Source organism: Chiloscyllium punctatum, chromosome 26 (genome assembly GCF_047496795.1).
Source record: "Chiloscyllium punctatum isolate Juve2018m chromosome 26, sChiPun1.3, whole genome shotgun sequence".
Classification (NCBI taxonomy): Eukaryota; Metazoa; Chordata; class Chondrichthyes; order Orectolobiformes; family Hemiscylliidae; genus Chiloscyllium; species Chiloscyllium punctatum.
Window position 1 is genome coordinate 48,300,831 of NC_092764.1, and position 23,842 is coordinate 48,324,672.

Genomic DNA, 23,842 nt, shown 5'->3' on the forward strand with positions numbered 1-23,842 from the left:
ACTGAGGTAGTGACTACCTACGACCTCCAAGAATTAGACACAATGCCCCAGTTGAGGATAAAGAAGTGTTTTATACAGATTCACCCTAACTATCGCTTTTTGTACACAACATCTCAATTTATAAAGCCCAGGGTCCCATCTGCCTTTTCAGGCCTTTCTGAATCTTCTCTTCCATTATCAATTATTTGTGTGAACATACCCCACATCTTGCTTCTCCTGGAACCCCTTTAAGATTGTGCCATAATTTTACATTACCTCTCTTCAGTCTTCCTCCCCAAATATATCACCTCATAATTCTCTGTATTAAATTTCATCAACCAAGTACATCCCCAGCCCATTTCTCCAGTTTATCCACGTCCTTTCGAAGTCCATTGCGACCTCCAAATACTTCTACGTTTTGTGTCAACTACAAATTTTAAAATTGTGTTGTCCACACCCACGTCTCGATCATTCATATTATTCAAGCAGTGGTCCCAGCTGCCTGTGGAAGCTCACTTTATATCTTTCATCACTCTGATAAACCATGACTCTGTTTCCTGTCACTTTACTAATTCTATATCTGTACTGCCACCATCCTCATTATTTCATGGGCTTCAGCACTGCGAACAGGTTTATTATGTGACATTTTGTCAAATGCCTTTTGGAAGTCCATAAGCACTAGATATCAACAATAACCCCTGTAGCAGTATCAACCTGTTTTACCTTAAGAAAAATCACAATGAATTCCATTAAATAAGATTTGCAATTAACAAAACTGTATCAGCTTTTCTTTATCTATCCAAACTCATCTAAGTGACAGGAAATTTGGTTTTGGATTATTGTCTACAAAACCATCCAACAGCAGAGGTTATAGTCACTTGTTTGCGGTTGCTAGGTTTATGCTTTCAACCTCTATTGAACAGGTGTGTAACATTTGCAATGTTCTGGTGTCACAAAGCTAGTCTTTTTTCCCCTGAAAGCTGTTCCTTGGCTCAAGAATACCCTGTGCTGAAAATGTGTTGCTGGAAAAGCGCACCAGGTCAGGCAGCATCCACGGAGCAGGAGAATTGACGTTTCGGGCATGAGCCCTTCTTCAGGAATGAGGAAAGTGTGCCAAGTGGGCTAAGATAAAAGGTAGGGAGGAGGGACTTGGGGGAGGGGCGTTGCAAATGCGATAGGTGGAAGGAGGTTAAGGTGAGGGTTATAGGCCGGAGTGGGGGTGGGGGCGGAGAGGTCAGGAAGAAGATTGCAGGTTAGGAAGGTGGAGCTGAGTTCGAGGGATTTGACTGAGACAAGGTGGGGGGAGGGGAAATGAGGAAATTGGAGAAATCTGAGTTCATCCCTTGTGGTTGGAGGGTTCCTAGGCGGAAGAGGAGGTGCTCTTCCTCCAGCCGTCGTGTTGCTATGGTCTGGCGATGGAGGAGTCCAAGGACCTGCATGTTCTTGGTGGAATGGGAGGGGGAGTTGAAGTGTTGAGCCATGGGGTGGTTGGGTTGGTTGGTCTGGGTGTCCCAGAGGTGTTATCTGAAACGTTCCGCAAGTAGGCGGCCTGTCTCCCCAATATAGAGGGGGCCACATCGGGTGCAGCGGATGCAGTAAATGATGTGTGTGGAGTTGCAGGTGAATTTGTGGCGGATATGGAAGGATCCCTCGGGGCCTTGGAAGGAAGTAAAGGGGGAGGTGTGGGCGCAAATTTTGCATTTCTTGCGGTTGCAGGGGAAGGTGCCAGGAGTGGAGGTTGGGTTGGTGGGGGGTGTGGACCTGACGAGGGAGTCACGGAGGGAGTGGTCTTTTCGGAAAGCTGATAGGGGAGGGGAGGGAAATATATCCCTGGTGGTGGGGTCCGTTTGGAGGTGGCGGAAATGATGACGGATGATATGATGTATATGGAGGTTGGTGGGGTGGGGACCAGTGGGGTTCTGTCCTGGTGGCGATTGGAGGGGCGGGGCTCAAGGGCGGAGGAGCGGGAAGTGGAGGAGATGCGGTGGAGAGCATCATCAACCACTTCTGGGGGGAAATTGCGGTCTTTACCTGGACCATCTCAGACTCCTCCCTCCCCTTCCTAGACCTCTCCATTTCTATCTCAGGCAACCGAATCAACACGGACATTTACTATAAACCGACCGACTCCCACAGCTACCTAGATTAAACCTCCTCCCACTCTGCCCCCTGTAAAAACGCCATCCCATATTCCCAATTCCTCCGTCTCCACCACGTCTGCTCCCAGGAGGACCAGTTCCAATACCATACAACCCAGATGGCCTCCTTCTTCAAAGACCGCAATTTCCCCCCAGTCCTCACTTTCTCCTCAAGGATACCCTGTCCTTGATTTTGTTCAGAGGGGTAATAAACCCGGCTGGGCTCCAATCAGACCGGTTTGATACAGAGGGGAAAAGGATTTTGAGAGGCTTTTTATTTACATGTAAACAGATGAGACTTCAGGCCAAAGTGATTATGTTTAGAAGTGACTCGTATCATGAAAGGGGAGTGGTCAGCTTTCTAGCTGAGCAGTTTAGTTCAGTCCAGAACTGGTTGGGAGTTCAACAGTGAGCTGTGTGGAAACTCTCTCTTCTGGCCTTCTAACTTCAACCTGTAAGCATCTGACCCTGTTTTGTACTGTGCTTTAAAGGGGGTTTGCTTATTGGGACTGTTGTGTATATTCAGAACAGCATACTTAAGCTAGTTTGGATCGACTGACTTCTGTAGGGGTTCTTTATTCTGTTCTGCATTTGTCATTGTGTAATTTTGTGAATAATTGCTTTGTCTGTTTTAAACCTGGTAATCAACGTTGCGAATTTAATCCAGGTAATTTTCACTGTACAATAATCGAAACATATTGCAAAGTTATGGTTTGGGCTGCCTGCTTAACAATGTTTTGAGTTGTCTGGCCTAGTTCATAACATTAGTATTCTCAAACAACCCTGCCTCAAATAAGGAATGGAAAATAATGACCAGTAGCTCAGCATCCCCATGTCCCAATTATTAACCTATCTAGAATCTTCAACTACCTCCTTCACTATGAAGCAAATTCTTCCTCTGTAAAGAAAAATGCAAAGTACTAATTTGAGATATTAATACCTACTACCTCCATGCAAACACAAGAAGTGGACAAGTAGGTTATTTGATGCAGTCATGTCTAAATGCAGCAAGACCTGGACAGGATTCAGGCTTCGACTGACAATTGGGATATAATATTTGTGCCACACAATTGCTAGACAATGACCATCCTCAACAAGAGAGAATCTAATCATCAATCATTAATATTCAATGGAATTCTCGTCAATCAATCCTCCACTATCAACATTCTGGGGATCACATTGACAGGAACTGAATGGACCATATTCTGTGACTGCAAAAGCAGGTCAGAGACTAACACTGCTGTGGTGAGTTACTCACCTCCTGACTTACCAAAGCTTGTCCACCATCTATAAGGCACAAGTCAGGAGTGTGATTGATACTCCCCACTCATCTGGATGAGTGCAGCTCCAACAACACTCAAGAAGCTGGACAGCATCCCTGGCAAAGAAGCCTGCTGGATTGGCACCACATCTACAAACATCCACTCTCTCCACCATCAATACTCAGTTGCAACTATCTGTACCATCTACAAGATGCAGTGCAGAAATCTTCCAAGTTTCCTTAGATATTGCCTTCCAAACCCACAACCTCCTCCATCTTGGATGACAAGGGCAGTAGATTGAGCGATTGTGTCAGTTAAGATTGTATTCATTGGAGTTTAGAAGAATCATATTGGCGGGGGGTGGAATTCATTAAAAAAATGATTGTGGAGGGGTCCAGAACCAGAGGTCATTTTTTTAAACATAAGGGGTTAACTTTTGAGGACTGAGATGAGGAGACATTTCTTCCCCCAGAGACTTAGGAGCCTGTGAAATTCATTACCATAGAAAGTTATTGAGGCTAATATGTTATGTATTTTCAACAAGGAGGTAGATATAGCTTTTGTGGCTAAATGGATCAAGGGATATGGGGGGAGGATGGGTATGGGTTTTGAGCTCAAAGATCAGCCATGATCATATTGAATGGCAGAACAGGCTCCAAGGGTTGATGGCCTACTCCTTCTCCTATGTTTCTATACATGAGAACACCACCATCTGCAAGTGCCCTTCCAATCCTGTGCGATTCTAACTTGGAAATGTATCATCATTTCACAGTCACCACGTCGACACTCCCTTCCTCATGGCTTTACAGATCTACCTATACAAAACAGCCAGTGGCAATTCAAGAACACAACTCACCACCACTTTCTCAAAGGCAACCAGGGATGAGAAGTAAATGCAGGCCCAACCAGCAATGCCCACATCCCATGCATGAATAAAAAAAAACTGCAGTCCCTTGAGCCTGCTCCATCATTTGATAAGATTATGGCTGATCTGACTGTGGCCTCAACCTCTCTTTCCTATCTGCCTCTTGATAAGCCTTGATTCCCTTATCAGTCAAAAATCCGTCTAACTCAGCCCTGAATATAACTTCCATTGCCATTTGGAAAAGAGAATACTGTAGATTAATGGTACTCTGAAAGAAAAATATTTCTTGTCACCTCAATCTTAAGATATAAATATGCAATAAAGTAACATAGGAGCAGGAACAGGCAATATAGCTGCTTGAGTCATTCAGTAATGTCATCCTTTATCCCATTACCACCCTTCTCCCATTTGCTTGATATATTACCCAACAAAATCTATTGAACTTAATCTTGAAAATTCCAACAAGCCCAGTATCCACAGGCTACAGTTGCCTTTCTTGAGGATAGAAATAGCATTGTTGCATTCACCTTAACTAGCCAGTGCTATATGTTTATTGTAGACACACTGAGATTCATGCACATTATATGATGAGGAAAATTCTTCCCTTTCTTAAGGCCCTTTTCATAACCAAATTAAGTTTTAGTATATGAATGCAAAATTTTTGGACCTTGAAATAAATACAAATCCTGTTAAAGACTGTGAAAATATGAGCCTACATTCACCAGCCATCAGTACACAATGAGTTAAAACCACTTGCATTTCAACAGGATTTATTTTAAGGCACAATACAAAGGAAAGAAATTGAAGAAAAATGTGAAGGATTTTGAATGTTTGGGAGATGTTGGTTTAGTCACTTGGTATTTAAAGTGATTGATGAGCTTTAATGAACTAGAAAACCATGACAACAGAATGATTAGCAGATGTTGACATGGGTTAAGCGCATATTAATGACTCTATGTTGATTTATTCAATGCTAGTTTGTGTGTCTTTTGATTTTTTTAATCTAGCGGTAATATCCATGAACTATAGAGATCAAAGGTAGACTTGATATGTTTTGAACACAATAGTCATCTTAGATTGTAGAGTGCGATGTACCTGACTTCATGCAATGAATTGTGAACTCAATTAAGAATTGTGCAATTATGTGGAATGGTGTAGTTTGAAGTATGTGAGTCTACATGTTAGATTATGTAATGTGAGCTAGTTAAAAACCTCATTCAGTCGTTGTTATGACTGCACTCTGATGTTTAATGTAACAAAATAAATTAGAACAGGAAAGTGCTCCCAATGAGTACAGCAGTTAACCAAGTTGTCGACAAACAGAATGGAATAAAAGACAGTGAGATATTGCAATACCCAGTTTAGCTTATATCCTGTAATTTTGTTAAATGCAAATTCAGATCAATAACATAACAGCACACTGACCAAGAGATATTTGATTTATATAGCACTTATGAATAAATTGAGTTTCTCTTTTCAGTAAAGACAAAAATAATTTCACCAAATGTAGTTCAGTGAGTATTGGTTAAATAATTTTGGTTGTTTAGTCAGTGAAATATCAACATACTGTTTGTTTACATATTCCACAGTTTGTCTCCAAATGGTCAATGTTTTCCACTATTCGTATTATTTATTAAAGGATTGCTATTATTGACAGCCTATAGTTCTTGTCTGCATAAAAGTGTTAATATGTGACCCCCCAATGCAGAGATTTGAGAACATATATCAAGTTTATTTGTTGGAAGTAACGTTACTTATCCCATGTTGCTTAACTATTTGTTTCTAGATCATATCATTTGTGGCTTGTCCTTTGTCTAACTCATTCAACCCAATGGCTATTCCAATCCTAAAGCAAGGCACAAAGATATATAACTACATCACTGCTAATGAGTTTTCTTTCTAACGTCTTTTTGTTATCTCCCATCTCTGAAGATTGTCCCCAATATTCTGAAAATTCTTTAAACAGGAGCTAATTACCACAACATTAATTATCTGTGATGGGAGTTTATTAACTACATCCACTAATATGTGACAAAATAATTCTTATCAGGTTCATTGGAAGCTTGGTAATTATGTAATCCTAACAGATTGAATGATCACAGTTTAATAACGAGATTCCACCATTCTGACAATTCTTAATCAACATGAGTTGTAATTTCGGAGCATTCCCAGCTTGCTACAGAGACACTCACAGAAATGTTACAATTCTTTTCCCTACATTTGTATAAATTATTTTATTTTCCTTAAGAAGTTTGTAGTAGCTACTTTTGCCAATATTGCAATTGTAAAGACAGTAATACTAAAAATATTACTGCAAAATGCAAAACAATGTGAAGCACTAATGCATAGACATTCCACAGCATGAATGCAAGAGGAAAAAATCTGGATTTACAAGGAAAATGAAGAAGCAGTGGCCATGGTGGAGATCTTTGCTAGACCTGGTTTAGCAGCAAAAAGGGTCTCAATGGGGCCAGGCTAGATGAGCCCAACAGGAAGGAGCAGTAAATGTGGGGTCAGGGTGAAAGCACTCTGGAGGGAAAGGAAACCAGAGCAACAGAAGGAAGGTGGGTGCAGGGTACCTCCCATAGACCATAGGGAGCCATAAAGAAGGTACCCACTACCTGACCGGCTGATGGACGAAAGGCAGAGAGTCAGGATAAAATAGTTTATTTTCTGGATGGCAAGATGTAACTAGTGGAGTGCCACAGGGTTCAGTCCTTGGACTCCAACTATTCACAATTTGCATTAATGACTTGGATACAGGGATAGAAGGCTCTATGGTCAAATTTGTGGAGGATACAAAAATAGGTAGGACACTAACTTGCAATGAGGAAATAAGAACCTTACAAATGGATCTAGATCGGTTAGGAGAGTGAGCCAAAATGTAGCAGATGGAGTTTAACGTAGATTAACTGCAAGGTCATGCGTTTGGATTGATCAATTCGGAGTGCGACCTATTATCTTAATGGGGAGAGACCGCAATACAGAGAGTTCTAGATGTACTCGTTCCTGAGTCACAGAAAACTAGCATGCAGATTCACCAGATAATAAAGAAAGCGAATGGAATGTTGTCTTTTATAGCTAAAGTAATAGAATATAAAGGAAGTATTGTTGCAACTATAGAAGGTATTAGTAAAATCACACCTGGAGTATTGTACACAGTTTTAGAACATAAAACATAGAATAATACAGCACAGAACAGGCCCTTCAGCCCTCGATGTTGCGCCGACCAGTGAAGTCATCTAAGCTCATCCCACATACTATCCCATCATCATCAGTGTGCTTATCCAAGGATTGTTTAAATGCCCCTAACGTGGCTGAGTTAACTACATTGGCAGGCAGGGCATTCCATGCCCTTTCCACTCACTGAGTAAAGAACCTGCCTCTGTCTTAAATCTATCACCCCTCAATTTGTAGTTATGGTCCCCTGGTCCCCTTATTTGAGGAAAGATGTAGTGGCATTGGAAGCAATTCAGAAGAGATTCACTAGATTGATGTCAGAAATGAAAAGTTTATCATATGAAGAGAGATTGAACAGTTTAGGCTTTACTGTCTGGAATTTAGAAGAATGAGGGGAGATCAAATTGAGGTTTTTAGTTGCTAAAAGATGTGGATAAAATAGATGTGCAGCAGATGCTTCCACTTGAGGGGCATTCTAAGATGAGAGGTCATAGTCTTAGGATAAGGGGTAACAAATTTAAAAAGGAGTTGAGGAGAAACTACATCTCACAAAGCTTTGTGAATTTGTGAAATTTGCTGCCCCGAAGTGTCATGGCTGTTGGGACTAGAAGTAAAGTTAAGGAGGAGCTAGACAGATTTTTAATTGGTAATGGGTTGAAGGGAAATGGGGAGAAGGCAGGAAAATGGGGGTAAGGAGCATATCAGCCATGGTCGTATGGCGGAGCACACTCAATGGCCAAATGACATAATGCTGCTGCTTTATCTTATGAACTTTTCCACCAGTAACCAATAAATTATTGAAGGTGGCAGAACCAAGTTGAGAGTATGGTTAATAGACCAAATGGCAGTCACGGCTTTATTCATAGGATACAAAAGCAAGGAGATAACATTAAACTGGTTTAGAATGCTGATTCAGCATCAACTTGAATATTAAGTCAGATGCTAGATGCTTGATTTTAAGAAGGATGTAATTAGCATTAAAGGGCAACAGAAAAGATTTACAAGTGTTGAGAAACTTCAGTTGCATAGATCAGTGGTTCCTAACTTTTTCAGTAGAGGCACACCTCAAATGAGAGAAACAATTCCAATTTTCAGCTGGATTGATTGCTCATAAGCAGCATATTTACCTGCATGTCATACGATTACAGCCTTACTAGAGTGGTTTGCAAGTAGTCCATCAAACAAGCGTACAAGTTATCCATTTCTTGGAATCTTCTATGCATGCATAGTGCTGACCTTTTGCGCAGACACAGTATTGGTACTACTTCTTCACAAGAACTTTACAGCTCACTTCCCACCTTGCCATGGCACTCCGGTTGAAAACCTCAAAGATAGATATACAAGAGAAGTCATCTGTTTTCCTGAGAGAGTGGATTACTGAGGAGAGATTTGATAGAGATGTAAGGCAGAATCTTCTCAGGCTCTGCACAATATGGGCTACAGTTAGATGAACAGGAGAATTGAGCAAGATGTTCGGCGAAGCCCATCTCAACATTGAGATCATCTGGTCGCATCCTATTTGCTTTTCTCAAGCAGGTGGAGAGATTCGCACTAGGCAGTGGTGAGTTCCCAATTGACGGTCTTTATTACTTTCTAAGTAGCTTGTTAACAATTAACCAAAAGTTCCGAACGTACTAAAATCACCATACAAACAAGGCTTCAGGACAACTCAACATGAAAACCAGAGCGGGTTCTTGGTAGAGTCAACTCACCACTTGCTCCAAGGTGGCAATGGAAAGAATACACAGTTAGAGTCATATAGCACAGACACAGACTCTTCGGTCGAACTCGGCCATGCCAAACAAAATCCCAAACTAAGCTAATCCCACCTGCCTGCTCCTGGCCCACAATCCTCCAAAGCTTTCTTATTCATGTTGTCACCTAAGTGTCTTTGAAACATTGTAATTGTGCCCACATCCAGCACTTCCTCATGAAAATCATTCCACATGTGAACTCCATTAGCCCTCATATCTTTTATAAATCTCCCTCCTCTCACCTTCAAAATGGAGTTTTGAAATCTCCATCCTAGGGAAACAACATCTATTATGAATCCTATCTATTCCTCTCATGATTTTATCAACTCCCATAAGGTCACCACTCAATGTTCTATGCTTCAGTGAAAAATGTCCTAGCCTATCGAGTCTTTCCTTATAACTCAGAGGAGGACACAATCCACCAAGACCAGCCATACACATGGACATTGGCACTCCACTTTCAGGGAGTCAAAATCTTGGCATCCTCTAATGCACTGGGACTGCTTCCTTCAAGGGCACACTGATGTAGCAGGACACACCAGCAATCAGCAGTGTATGGCCACACTGGCTACGGATTCTCTTCAGGGAAAGGAACCCATTAAATGACATGGCCCAAGCTGCCCCCTTACTCTCTCAGTGCACATTCAGTTGCCTACTGGCATGCCCTCAGCTTTGCCCTGCGATGCCCTGCATTGGCAACTGGTACAGTCAGGCAATTAGGTGGATGGTGATTGTGTGCAGCATCTCTCAGGAACCGGGTCATGGACCTTGGCATATGTCAGTATGCCATGTCACTCTCGCAGCTGCACCATGGGACTTCAATCTTTATGCCTAACAGAAGGCATCTGCAGCAAACAGAGCAACATGTCTAAGGTCTTAGGGGAAATCCTTCAGTCAGGAGTGCCCAATACGGGCAATCTCCCATTCCAGTCCCAGGCTTCAACCATGGTCTTATGTCCAATTGGAGTGGTGCTCCACAGGGAAATCATGCTTCCATGCTCTAGAGCAAGTCATGGTCAGTTCTTTGTCTGTGTAGTGGCCAGTCATTTGGGGATGGGGCTGGGAGTGGCGGGGAGGGGGGGGGAAGGGGAGTGGGCGGGCAGAGGTGCGTGAAGGACAACTAGAGGCAGGTATATGTGTGTCCACCAGCTAGGGATGTAGGCAGGTTAAGTTTGACACTGGTAGTTCAGGTTGCTTGAAGAGATGATCATCTGGAATGGAGTGGGGAGGGATGTTGGAGAAGTTGGACTATGGATAGGAAAGGGACAAAGGTAGACAGTTGCATTCATATATATACAGATTGGATGATAATAGAGACAATTGTTAAGTCTGTGAGGTGGCTGGAATAGGCACCTAGAGAGGAAACAGTGGAGTTGGGGGCCTCAAAGATGTATTATTGCTGTAGCTGAAAGCCACTGGCAGAGGACCATTGACTTTCAATGTAATTGTGAATCACACAGACAGAATGCAATATGGAGAATAGCTTCAAAATGCATTCCTAATGGATTGTAATTGGCAGGGTAAATTTGGAGATTTGTGAGGGAGAGGTTTCCACCTGCAAATTGGTCACTGAGCATTCACTGGGGAACTAAATCATCCTGAAGTTAATGGGCCACACAGGGATGCAGAGTCCCTACCCTGTCACCAGCTATCCTGCCATATTGACTGTCTCAGTTCTACCTCCCTGTCACCATTCCAGCTAGGTAACTTCCTGGTGACTTTGAGAGATTATTTTGACCTGCTTTTTTTTTGAGAGGTTTTAAGGCTGAGGTAATGTCCAGTCTACCAGAGTCTCTAGAGTAAGCAGCTTGTGAGGCCTTATTTTTTAAAAGTTAGAACAATAAAAGCAGCCTGCATGGGTGTGGTCAAACTCCCACAGAAGCAGGATCTTTAGTTTAGCTTTCAGCAGTTGCTGTTGGGGTTTTGAAGAAGTGGAAGCTATTTGTTCCCTCTCTCAATTGTAGTCAAAAGCTGCAGATTTTCTTCCTGCTATGCGAGTTGCATGTGAGACAATCTAGTTTCTGAATTTGCTTTTTGCCAAGAGATATGGTTGTGGGATATTATTATATTGAAACAGTTAATTAGTAATAGTTACTGTATCTATTATTCTGTTAAGTTTTCCTATAGAATTGTTATTCCAATTCCTTCTTTCTTTTGTTGTATTTTAACTATAATGGATTAATAAAATGTGTTTTGCTTTAAATCCAGTGGTTTGATTAATTGAATTGTGTCTGGAATGCCACATATTACACTTACCTTTAAAATAAGAAAAAGTTAAGGTTTGGACCATCCTCTGATATTTTGAGGGGTTTGGTCCAGTCCACAACACCTGAGATATACGTACAGAGCTAGCCGAACAGTAGGCAATGTTAAGAGGGAAGGGATCCTACGGCATCATAGAATCATAGAAGCATTATAGTGTGAAAAGAAGTCATTTGGTTCATCGAATCCATACTGGCCCTCCAAAGAGCATCCCACCCAGACCTAGCTCCTGACCTCACATTTATAATGGCTAATCCATCTATCCTGCTTATCCCTGGACACTATGGGGCCAATCCACCTAACTAATCTTTGGACTATGGGAGGAAACCAGAGCACCAGGAGGAAACCCACGCAGACACAAAGAGAACATGCAAACTCTGTACAGATAGTCGCCCACGGCTGGAACCAAACCTGGGTCCCTGGTGCTTTTAGGCAGCAGTGCTAACCACGAAGCCACCATACCTCCCAGTGCTAATGCCATGCACACACATTGCTATCCCTGCTCCCATACAATGTGCTTGGCACAATTTTGGCAGGAAACAAGAAACATCTTCTAAAAGAGAAGGAGTCATTCCTCAGTGCCCTATGAAGGATCTTCAGGCAAAACAAGTAGAGACAACCATGTGGGCGGCACGGTGGCACAGTGGTTAGCACTGCTGCCTCACAGCGCCTGAGACCCGGGTTCAATTCCCGCCTCAGGCGACTGACCGTGCGGAGTTTGCACGTTCTCCCCGTGTCTGCGTGGGTTTCCTCCGGGTGCTCCGGTTTCCTCCCACAGTCCAAAGATGTGCAGGCCAGGTGAATTGGCCATGCTAAATTGCCCATAGTGTTAGGTAAGGGGTAAATGTAGATGTAGGGGTATGGGTGGGTTACGCTTCGGCGGGGCGGTGTGGACTTGTTGGGCCGAAGGGCCTGTTTCCACACTGTAAGTAATCTAATCTAATCTAAAAAACCACACAAATAGTGGAACACAATGGTTTATGAAATGTAGTAACTATCAATCTAACAGTTTTTGAAAAATCAAACTTTCAACGTGATAGTGTGCATCACATTTGATGCTTATGTTGATAACATTTTGACAATTCCACATTAAACTGTAATATTTCATGCAAAAATAAAAACCCTCCACTGTCTCCTGTTTTGTCCTGACAATAGCATGTGTTTATGTTAGGTAAAGTCCATAATGTGACAATAAATGCAATTGCTCCTAAATTCAATCACCTGATGGATGTTCTTACCTTTAAAGTAAAACATATCTTGATACACATTATACTGTTATAGCTGGTAAGCTCACTTTCTGATTCTAAGCCCGTCAGAGAGAGGAAACTCTGTAACAAAAGCTCACATTGAGCTGTTTTGACATATATGGATTCTTAGAATCAAAGATATTGTTGGCACTGAATTGTAACTGCTCACTTTCACTATAGAAAGTCTGAGGCTAGAGAAAGGTTAATTTGAATGTCATCTTCATAATTATGTGATGCAAAATACCTGGCAAATACTGTCTCATTTCTGTTAATAATCATATTGTAAGTAAATTTGATCTATATTTTAGTTTGTTTGAATGAAGATTAGCATTTGGTTTTCACAAGTTGAAATTCTACAAATTCACCTTCAATAGGGCCACTGCTCAATTTGTTAAATCCTTCCTTGGTTAAATATTTCCAGAAACTTTTAATTTCAGAATAGACTTGATGGTCCGAATGGCCAACTTCTATTCCCAAGTGTTGCAACTGTATATAATTTTATATTTCTGGTAGCTTGCTTACATACTTGCTTTCAAAAACGAAATAAATAAATAAAAATAAATGGGGCGGCATGGTGTCTCAGTGATTAGCACTGCTGCCTTACAGCGCTAAGCTCGCATGCTTGATTCCTGCCTTTGGTGACTGTCTGTGTGGAGTTTGCACATTCTCCCTGTGTCTGCGTGGGTTTGCTCTGGTTTCCTCCCACAGCCCAAAGATGTGCAGGTCAGGTGAATTGGCCATTCTAAATTATCCATAGTGTTCGGTGCATTAGTCAGGGATAAGATATAGAATAGGGAAATGGGTCTGGGTGGGTTACTCTCTGAAGGCTCAGTGTGGACTTGTTGGGCTAAAGGGCTTGTTTCCATTCTGTTGGGAATCTAAACTAATCAAAATCATACTCTAATTTTTCCCCACCCTTAATTATTTTAATCATTCTTTTCCTTTTTTGTATTTCATTCAATCTTCTGACCTTCCACATGTCGTAGCACAATTATATATTTTTTAATTCATGTCTGATACTATCTTTAACTCTTTATTTAGATAAAGAGTCATCTAAACTCAAGACATTAGCTCACTCTCTCTCCATGGAGGCTGCCTGACCCATTGTGATTTACAGCATTCTTTTTGTTTTCAGTGCAGATTCCAGCATCTGCAGTAATTTGCTCCTCCAGCTTTAACATTTCCAGTGGACCCACGGATGGTGGATCCATTCAAGTAGGATTTTTTCTTACTCTTTGGAATATGTATTCTGAAATATCCCCTGAAAATATCTGCTGCTGTATCTCTATTGGCCTCTGCTTTAACCTAATTTGCTAATTCATTTTAGCCAGCTTTGCTTTGTTGCCCTTATTACAATTTTTAAAAAAATAGTCTTAGGCCCAATCCTCTGTCTCAAATTGAATGTAACATTCAATCATATTCTGGTCATTGCTAGCTAAGTGTCCCTTCATTGTGAGATCATTCCTTAATGGTACCTCATTGCACAATACCAGGTCTAATACAGCCTGCTGTGTGGCCAGCTTCAGAACATGTTGTTCTCAGAAATTATCCTGAGAGCATTCTGTGAACTCCTCATCCGGCCTACCTTACCATCTGCCACTTCCAGTCTATATGGAGATGAAAATGTCATGATTTTTGCTTTACTTTTCTGACAAGCCCTTTCATGGATCATTACTATTTTATCATTTCTTTTAAATGATAGAAATGTTCTTCTCGTTTTTAGCATTGTGAAGTACGTGTTGAGATTGTACAGAAAATAATAGTCTGCAATGAAGCAGATGCTAAGAATATTAAGTGCTTAGAGTTATTTGAAATACAGAGCCAAATAATGTATCTGTAACAAAGGAAAGAGATGTGAGGGGAGAAGCAGCGAGTGCTGATGTGGAAAGATGAATAATCAGAATAAAATTTCAGTCTAGAAGTAAGCACCACAATAAATCTATCGGCTCAACATCTGTTACAGGAAAATAAAATTAGAATATGAAGATTTGAAAACACCTAACAATAGGTAAGAAGGATGGGTCACTGTTTATTAAAGGTAAGTCACTCCAGGAGTAATGGGAATACTGGAATTGCTTCAATATTTGCAAGGGAATGAAGGCCCTGTACCTGTTTGTTATCCAACAGTCTCTGCTGACAAGATGAATATTTGGGAGACTGAGCCCAACAGAATCCCAAACACAGACTATTAGATACATAGAATAGTCACACATGCAAGGTAAGGAGGGCATCAAGTCATGGTCATCAGAAGAGATGAGGAGAAAAGAGAAAGTGTTGCATTCAGTGGAGCATTTGCTATAGCAGGAATTGGCTGGTGTCAGTCTTAGAGCTGAAGGCATCAAAAGGTATGGGGAGAAAGCTGGAATAAGGTCCTGAGTTGGAGGGATATACTGAATGGCCGAACAGGTTTGAAAGGTTGAAAAACTTACTCCTGCTCCAATTTGCTATGCTTCTATGTTTACCTTTGTTGCACAACACAATTCTTTTTTTCAAATTATATTTACTCAAGCTCCATTCTGGGATTTGAACACAAATCCCATTCTGACTCTCCATTGCAGTATTGAGGGGTGATATGTTATCAGAGATATGGATGAGACATGCACCTGAGGCTCCATATACTCCCTCCAGAAGATACAAAAAAACCCTGGTTCTATTTGGACAGAAATCAGTGGAATTCTCCTTTGTTTCCTAGCCAACATTTTATTTCCATCACTTATCACTGCAACTGTTCAAGACCATAAGACTGTAAGACATAGGAACAGAAATTAGACCATTCAGCTCTCTGAGTCACTCTGCCATTCAATCATGGTCGATAGGTTTCTCAACCCCCTTTTCTCCCAACTTCTCCCTAAACAATCAAGAACCTATCTATCTGTATCTGTAATATACTCAAAGACCTGGTCTCCACAGCCTTCTGTGGTAATTAATTCCATAGATTCACCACTCTCTGGTTGAATAAGTTTCTCCTCATCTCCTAAAGGGTCTTCCCTTTATTCTAAGGCTATGCCGTTGAATCCTAGTCTCTCCTGCTAATGGAAACATCTTCCCAATGTCCATTCCATCCAGGCCTTTCAGTATTCTGTAAGTTTCAAATAGATACCCCATCATCCTTCTAAACTCCATCAAGTGTAGTCCCAGAGTCCTCAAATATTCCTTGTATGTTAAACCTTTTATTCTTGGAAACATTCTTATGAACTTCTTCCAGACCTGCTCCAGGACCAGTACATCCTTCCTGAAACACAGGGCCCAAAATTGCTCACAATATTTTAAATGTGGTCTGACTAGAGCCTGATAAAGCCGCAGAAGTACATCCCTGCTTTTATATTCTGGTCCTCTCAAGATAAATGCCAACAGTGCATTTGCTTTCCTAATTACCAACTCTACCTGCAAGTTAACCCTAAGAGAATCCTGGACTAGGGCTCCCAAGTCTCTTTGCACTTTAGATTTCTGAATTTTCTGCTCTTTTAGAAAATAGTCTATGCTTCTATTCTTCCTACTGAAGTGCATGACCTGACACTTTCCCATGTTGTGTTTCATCTGCCATTTCTGAGCCCATTCTCCTAATCTGTCCAAATCCTTCCGCAGCATCCCCTCCTCCTCAGTACTACCTATCCCTCCACATATCTTTATACCATCTGCAAATGTAGCCAGAGTTGCCTCAGTTCCTTCATCTAGATAGTTCATGTATAATCAATCAGTTATGAACAGTATTATTGCCTATTGGACACGACTGCATAAAGTGATATATCTCCTCAAACACCATAATGACTGAACTTTAAAAACACTCCCTTAACAGAATTTTCTTGAGGTATTTTTAAATTATGAAAAGGCAATCTAAATCCTAGGGAGGTAATGGCCTAGTAGAATTATTGCTAGACTGGTCTAGCCTACATGGGAATCCAAATTCTGGTTTAGTGGTGCTGGAAGAGCACAGCAGTTCAGGCAGCATCCAAATAGCTTCGAAATTGACGTTTCGGGCAAAAGCCCTTCATCAGGAATGCATGGGAATCCAAGCCCACAGCAAAATGGTTAATTCTTACTACCATGGTGATGCAAAAAAATGCACATTCTTCTCACAAGAAACATTTGCTGAACATTTAGAAAGCATTAGTTAGGACTGGGCAGACATCTTGCACCTAATTTTGCCATTGCACTTTAGTAAGAGTTGAGTGTTTGTTTAGCCCAACTAGGAGAAATTGCAGAGTTTTGCTCTCCTGATGTGGTTGGTGATATTAAGGCTTTGAAAGGAGGTAGATGTGGATCATGAGATTATTTTCCAGCATAATGGAGAAGGATCCTTAACGAGCCATTATTTTCTGCATCATGAAGAAGTTATTAAATTATTGATCCAACGTTGATTTTCTCTCTCTCCACATGTATTAATGGCCCCTGGAAGTTTCTGGGCCTCTGCTAAATTGATATCATCTATTTAAGCATTTGGAAATGCTCCTGACAAAATTTATACAGGCCTTGAGCTGGGAGATTGGCAAAGAGGGAACCACCAGTCATGCATATATTGATTGAAAGGGTCCAAAAAGGCATGATTGAGAAAGTGTAAACCATTACCTCCTAAAAATGAAATAATTAACAAGTGTTCGAAGACATGAAACAGTCTTCATGAGACGGCTGTGCTCACCAGTTGCCTTTCTCAGATGGAAAATGAAGATGATGAGGTAGGAGACCCATTGGAGAGACTCCTATCACTCCAGCTGGAGAACAGGATGCTCTCCTTACAAGGTAGTGGGATCAAAAGATCCTGTGCCAAACCTTTGTTCATCTCTACTATCTATAAACCACCCTCAACTGCCATGGCTTGTGCCTTCCCTATTAATTTCATGAATATTCTCTACCTCAATTGCTGCTTATTAAAAAACCATCTTAAAATTACTTAAGTAACCTTTCTTCAAAAAAAAACTTACTGTGAACCCCAAAGCTTACACTTACATATTTGCAAAAAGAAGATGAATGGAAGATCAGATTGAGTTTTATGAAACTCAAAATGGATTAAATGATGTTCAGCTTGACCATTTATTCCAATTTACAGATGAGGGTGAGGCAGAACTGATATTTTAAGTTCTACAATGTCAACTCTAGGTTATGATTTGGAGGTGCTGGTGTTGGACTGGGGAGGACAAAGTTAAAAATCACACAATACCAGTTTATAGTCCAAAAGGATTATTTGGAAGCACCATCATTTGAGGTGCTGCTCTTTCATCAGGTGGTTGTGGAACATCTAGTTTAGACATCAAGGAGCGATTTTACTGGAGACCTCCAAATAGGCCTTACAAGAATTAGGTTGGTTAGGACAGGCATCACCTCTTACTGGAGGGAGAGCCTAGAAGAAATTCAAGGCTAGAGGGATTGCTGGACTAGCTTTGCTCGACCAGATGAGATAGAGAAGAATTTTCCAGACACTTCCCCGTATTAGCCTTGGCTTTAAACCTGGTTTTTCACTGTTCCCATAAGTTTACATTGTTTTTGGTAGGACATGGTGAATACACATTGTAGCAAACAAGTATGATAGTTGCATGGAGTTGGTTGTTTGAACAAAATGGTCTCTCAATTATATGCTTTTGTTCATTTTTTAAAAGTAATTTTTGAAGACATTTACGTGAGTGAAATTCACCTCAAACAGCAGCATAAATATGCAATGGTGAATTGTCGTGAGCAAGAGACTTCTCGTCAATTTTACATCATCAACAGTTGCTGGATGATTTGCACTTTGCCTCGTTCAGCCTCACAGAAGTTTGGTGCATATCTCTGCAACAGTTTCAAGATTTTGTTGTATCTAAACATTTATAGCAGCAGGGAAATGAGGTTAAGAAACTTATTAGCCTGATTGAATGGCGGAGCAGACTCAATGGGCTGAATGGCCTAATTTCTGCTCCTATGTCTCATGGTTTTATAACTGACTACCTATGCTACCTTGATATTTAATGATGTAAGGTCTCTTTTAAATGCAAAGTTTATATTTTTGGTATGTCACTGAACATCGCTGGTGCAGAAAGAGAACAACTGAAGCGGCAAACTCTCATTGTTCAGTTGGGAAATTAGTATTAGAAAATTTTTACATTTTAAGTTTTTAATTTTTTCTTATTTTTCTGTTAGCTTAACCTGTCTCTATCCTATCTTTCTGTAAGCTCCTTGTGTCACCCTCACTACTTGCCTTTCCATTTTTGTTTGTCATCTGGCACCTTGTTCACAGTGCATTAACTTTCCTCAGCCAAGTCATTAATATATATTGTAAATAACTATGGCCCCAGCACTGATCCATGTGGCACGCCATTAGTTACATATTGCTAACCTGAAAATGTTCCCCTCATCCCAACACTGTTTTCAATTAGATAGCCAATCCTCTATCCATGTTAACATACTGTACTATCCACAACACCATCTCATTAAGCAGCCGAATGAGTGATACTTTACAAATGCTCTCTGAAAATACAAAATGTATTACATCCACTGCTTCTCCTTTCTTTATCTGGCATGTTACCTCCCCAAAGAATTCTAATAAATTAAATCATCTCTATGATGTTATCTCAATGGTCACTATCCAGGCTTCAGTTCACCTTACAGTGTTCTAGATCTTTCAACTGTACCTTTCTTAGTAGCCTTAGCTATTGGATTACCTTTATATTTTACAGTTTATGTTTTGGCTGAACAGTTTAGCTTTCTTAAAACTTCCAAAATGCCAGTCAAACACTCTCAGCTTTAAAAACCCATTTCAAAGTCGGTTCAGAATTTCCTTGAAAGTCAATGTAAGCATAAACTTTCAGCTTTAACTGCATGGTCAAAGCAAAATCTTAAATACCACACTTAATGAATGTTACAATTAGTCAGCAAGCATAATGATCAACTCAGTCATGATTATTTTCTATTGTATGATTCAACTCAACAAGCACCAGTCATAAACCAATTTTAAAACACATGATTAGTTTGACATAATCCAGGATCCAGGTTACATGTTTCACTCATTTCACTGTTTTGATGCTCAAATCATGAGGCCCTTATTTCCAATATCAAGTTCAATTTCAATATTCTTCCTATGTTGTCCTTATCTATCCAAGAAATGTTGCACATTAATCAGTCTGTTGGCCTCCACTTTTGTATAGGGGCTCTCAAGTTGCATTGCAATTATGAACAGCTGTCATTTTCAACTGTGTAAATCAATTGTGCTGAAAGAATATCCCAGAATGGAAAGAACATTCCTTTTTAATCAGAGTTTTAATCAGAGTATGTTTGTGGAGTGTCTAAAATTTCTGTATTATTGCTACAATATCTTCAATATTCCCACAAATGGAGAATAAATTGCATGCACAGTCAACACAGTTTATTTCACATTTGGAAGTTAACCTTGTGACCCAACCTTACTCTGTACTCTTCATTCACTCTATCATGTAATAAGATCACTTAACTACAACAAATCTGTATTTTGTAAGATCAATCAATGATATCATTAGTGGAAAATCTGAAATTTATGAATGTCTTGTTTGCATATTCCATTAATGCACAGTTAGAAAAAGTTAAGCATACCATTGCACATTGAAATATAGAGTAATTTAAAAAGACACACGGAATGCAAAACTAACTCAGTTTTGTAGAACTCAAGGGCAATTTTATATATAAATGTGCATTAATTTTAAATCTTGGAACCTATTCACAGAGAAAAAATTATGTCTGTTGAGATAAATATTGTAATTATTAAAGAAGACCCTGGAGAATATGATTTTAAAAGACCAATTATTCACTGTGATAATTAAAGTAAATTATTTTAAATTAGAAAAAAGTTTTATTTTCCTTATTCCCTCTTAAGAGTAGTGTTAGAACATAGAACATAGAACATAGAAGAATACAGCGCAGTACAGGCCCTTCGGCCCTCGATGTTGCGCCGATCAAAGCCCACCTAACCTACACTAACCCACTATCCTCCATATACCTATCCAATGCCCGCTTAAATACCCATAAAGAGGGAGAGTCCACTACTGCTACTGGCAGGGCATTCCATGAACTTACGACTCACTGAGTGAAGAACCTACCCCTAACATCAGTCCTATATCTACCCCGCCTTAATTTAAAGCTATGCCCCCTTCTGTGATAACTATCAGAAGGCACAATTCAACATACCAAAAACTATCTAAATCCATGAGTAATTATAGATGGCATCCCAGCTATGGGCAAAATCCATTCCAACTGAAGCTTTAAACATATCCAATAGACTATGTGAAAGCTGCTTATGCAATGTACATAATTCTTGTATTTCAAGAGCATCTTATCATATTGAAATGCCTGAACGAATTATTTTTGAAGTGGGGAAATATATAATTCCAATGATTTATATATGCCACAGAGTTTAAGTTAGGCAAACTACTTTTAGCTTCCTTTGTTCTTGATTTACATAAGAACCAAGTTGTTAGGTTCAAAAACATCTCCTTTTTCACTTCAACGCACTATGTCCATGTTTCTTGCTCATTAAATGGTGTCCATTTGAAAACTAAATACATTTTCTGCTATAGATATCCATCTGGTAGAAAATTTAAAGGTACCATGTTTTGCATTTCATAAAATTCATTGTATGAAAAAGGAACACAAGCTTTAGAACCAATTGTAGCCCTAAATTTGGCAAAACCCAGTGTTGAACATTTTCAGTATTTGATTCGTGTACAGATAGTACAGGTAGTAAGAGTTTCTACACATTTTTAAAAAGGAGCAGAGTAATTAAAATGAGCGTTGGCTTCTTAGAGGATAAAACTAAGGAACTTATAACAATAAACAGGAAAGTGGCAGAAGCATTTAAAGTGTACTTTTTGTCTGCCATCACTGTAATGATGGCAAAATAAACCCCACAAAGGCTTAAAATGTGAAGGTAAAAGAACTTATGACAATCTAAATCACTGCAGCAAGTGTAACAGGAAAGGTAATACAACCAACATCTGACAAGTGTCCTGGATCTGATGGCTTACGTTCTAGAGAATCTTAAAAGAAGTAACTATGCAGGTAGTAGATGCCTTGATTGTGATCTTTCAAACTTCCCTAAATTCAAGAATGGTGTGTATGCTTTGGAAATTTGCTAATATAACACATCTGTTGAAGAAAGAAGGGAGTCAGAAAAAGTAAACCTATTGGTCAGTTAGCCTAATTTCTGTCATAGAGTAAATGTTAGCATGCTAGAAAGGACATTTAGAACATAGAACATAGAACATAGAAAAATACAGCGCAGTACAGGCCCTTTGGCCCTCGATGTTGCGCCGACCGAAGCCTACCTAACCTACACTAGCCCAATAACCTCCATATGCTTGTCCAATGCCCGCTTAAATGACCATAAAGAGGGAGAGTCCACCACTGCTACTGGCAGGGCATTCCATGAACTCACAACCCGCTGAGTAAAAAATCTACCCCTAACATCTGTCCTATATCTACCCCCCCTTAATTTAAAGCTGTGGCCCTAGTAACAGCTGACTTCATTAGTGGAAAAAGGTTCTCACTGTCAACCCTATCTAAACCCCTAATCATCTTGTACACCTCTATCAAATCTCCCCTAAACCTTCTTTTCTCCAATGAGAAAAGCCCCAAGTGCCTCAGCCTTTCCTCATACGATCTTCCTACCATGCCAGGCAATATCCTGGTAAACCTCCTCTGCACTCGTTCCAATGCCTCCACATCCTTCCTATAATATGGCGACCAAAACTGCACACAATACTCCAGATGAGGCCGCACCAGAGTCTTATACAACTGCAACATGACCTCAGGACTCCGGAACTCAATTCCTCTACCAATAAAGCCCAGTACACCATATGCCTTCTTCACAGCACTATTTACCTGGGTAGCAACTTTCAAAGATCTGTGTACATGGACACCAAGATCCCTCTGCCCATCCACACTACCAAGTAGTCTACCATTAGCCCAGTAATCCATCTTCTTGTTACTCCTACCAAAGTGAATGACTTCACACTTAGCTACATTGAATTCCATTTGCCACCTTACTGCCCAGCTCTGCAACTTATCTATATCCCGCTGTAACCTGCCACATCCTTCTTCGCTGTCCACAACTCCACCGACTTTCGTGTCATCCGCAAACTTGCTCACCCAGCCTTCAAGCCCCTCCTCCAGGTCATTTATAAAATGACAAACAGCAATGGTCCCAAAACAGATCCTTGTGGAACACCGCTAGTAACTGCGCTCCAAGATGAACCTATACCATCAACTACTACCCTCTGTCTCCTTCCAGCCAGCCAATTCCTAATCCAAACCTCTAACGCACCCTCAATGCCATACCTCCGTAGTTTTTGCATTAGCCTGCCATGGGATACCTTATCGAACGCGTTGCTAAAATCCATATACATCACATCTACTGCTTTACCCTCGTCCACTTCCTCGGTCACCTTCTCAAAGAATTCAATAAGGTTTGTGAGGCACGACCTGCCCTTCACAAAACCATGCTGACTATCCTTGATCACATTATTCCTATCCAGATGTTCATAAATCCTATCCCTTACAATTCTCTCTAAGACTTTGCCCACAACACAAGTGAGACTCACTGGCCTATAGTTACTCGGGCTATCCCTGCTCCCCTTCTTGTACAAGGGGACCACATTCGCTATCCTCAGTCTTCTGGCACTATTCCTGTAGACAACGACGACATAAAAATCAAGGCCAATGGCTCCGCTATCTCCTCCCTAGCTTCCCAGAGGATCCTAGGATAAATGCCATCAGGCCCAGGGGACTTATCTATCTTGATCCTTTCCAGAATTTCCAACACCTCTTCCCTACATACCTCAAAGCCGTCCATCCTAATTAATTGTGACTCAGCATTCACATCGGCAACAATGTCCTGTTCCTGAGTGAATACTGACGAAAAGTATTGATTTAGTGTCTCACCAATCTCCTACGCCTCCACACACAACTTCCCACTACTATCCTTGACTGGACCGATACCTATCCTAGTCATCCTTTTATTCCTGACATACCTATAGAAAGCCTTTGGGTTTTCCCTAATCCTACCAACTAAGGACTTTTCATGTCCCCTTCTCGCTGCTCTTAGCTCTCTCTTTAGATCCTTCCTGGCTACCTTATAACTCTCAATCGCCCCAACTGAACCTTCACGCCTCATCTTTACATAGGCTGCCCTCTTCCCTTTCACAAGGGATTCCAATTCCTT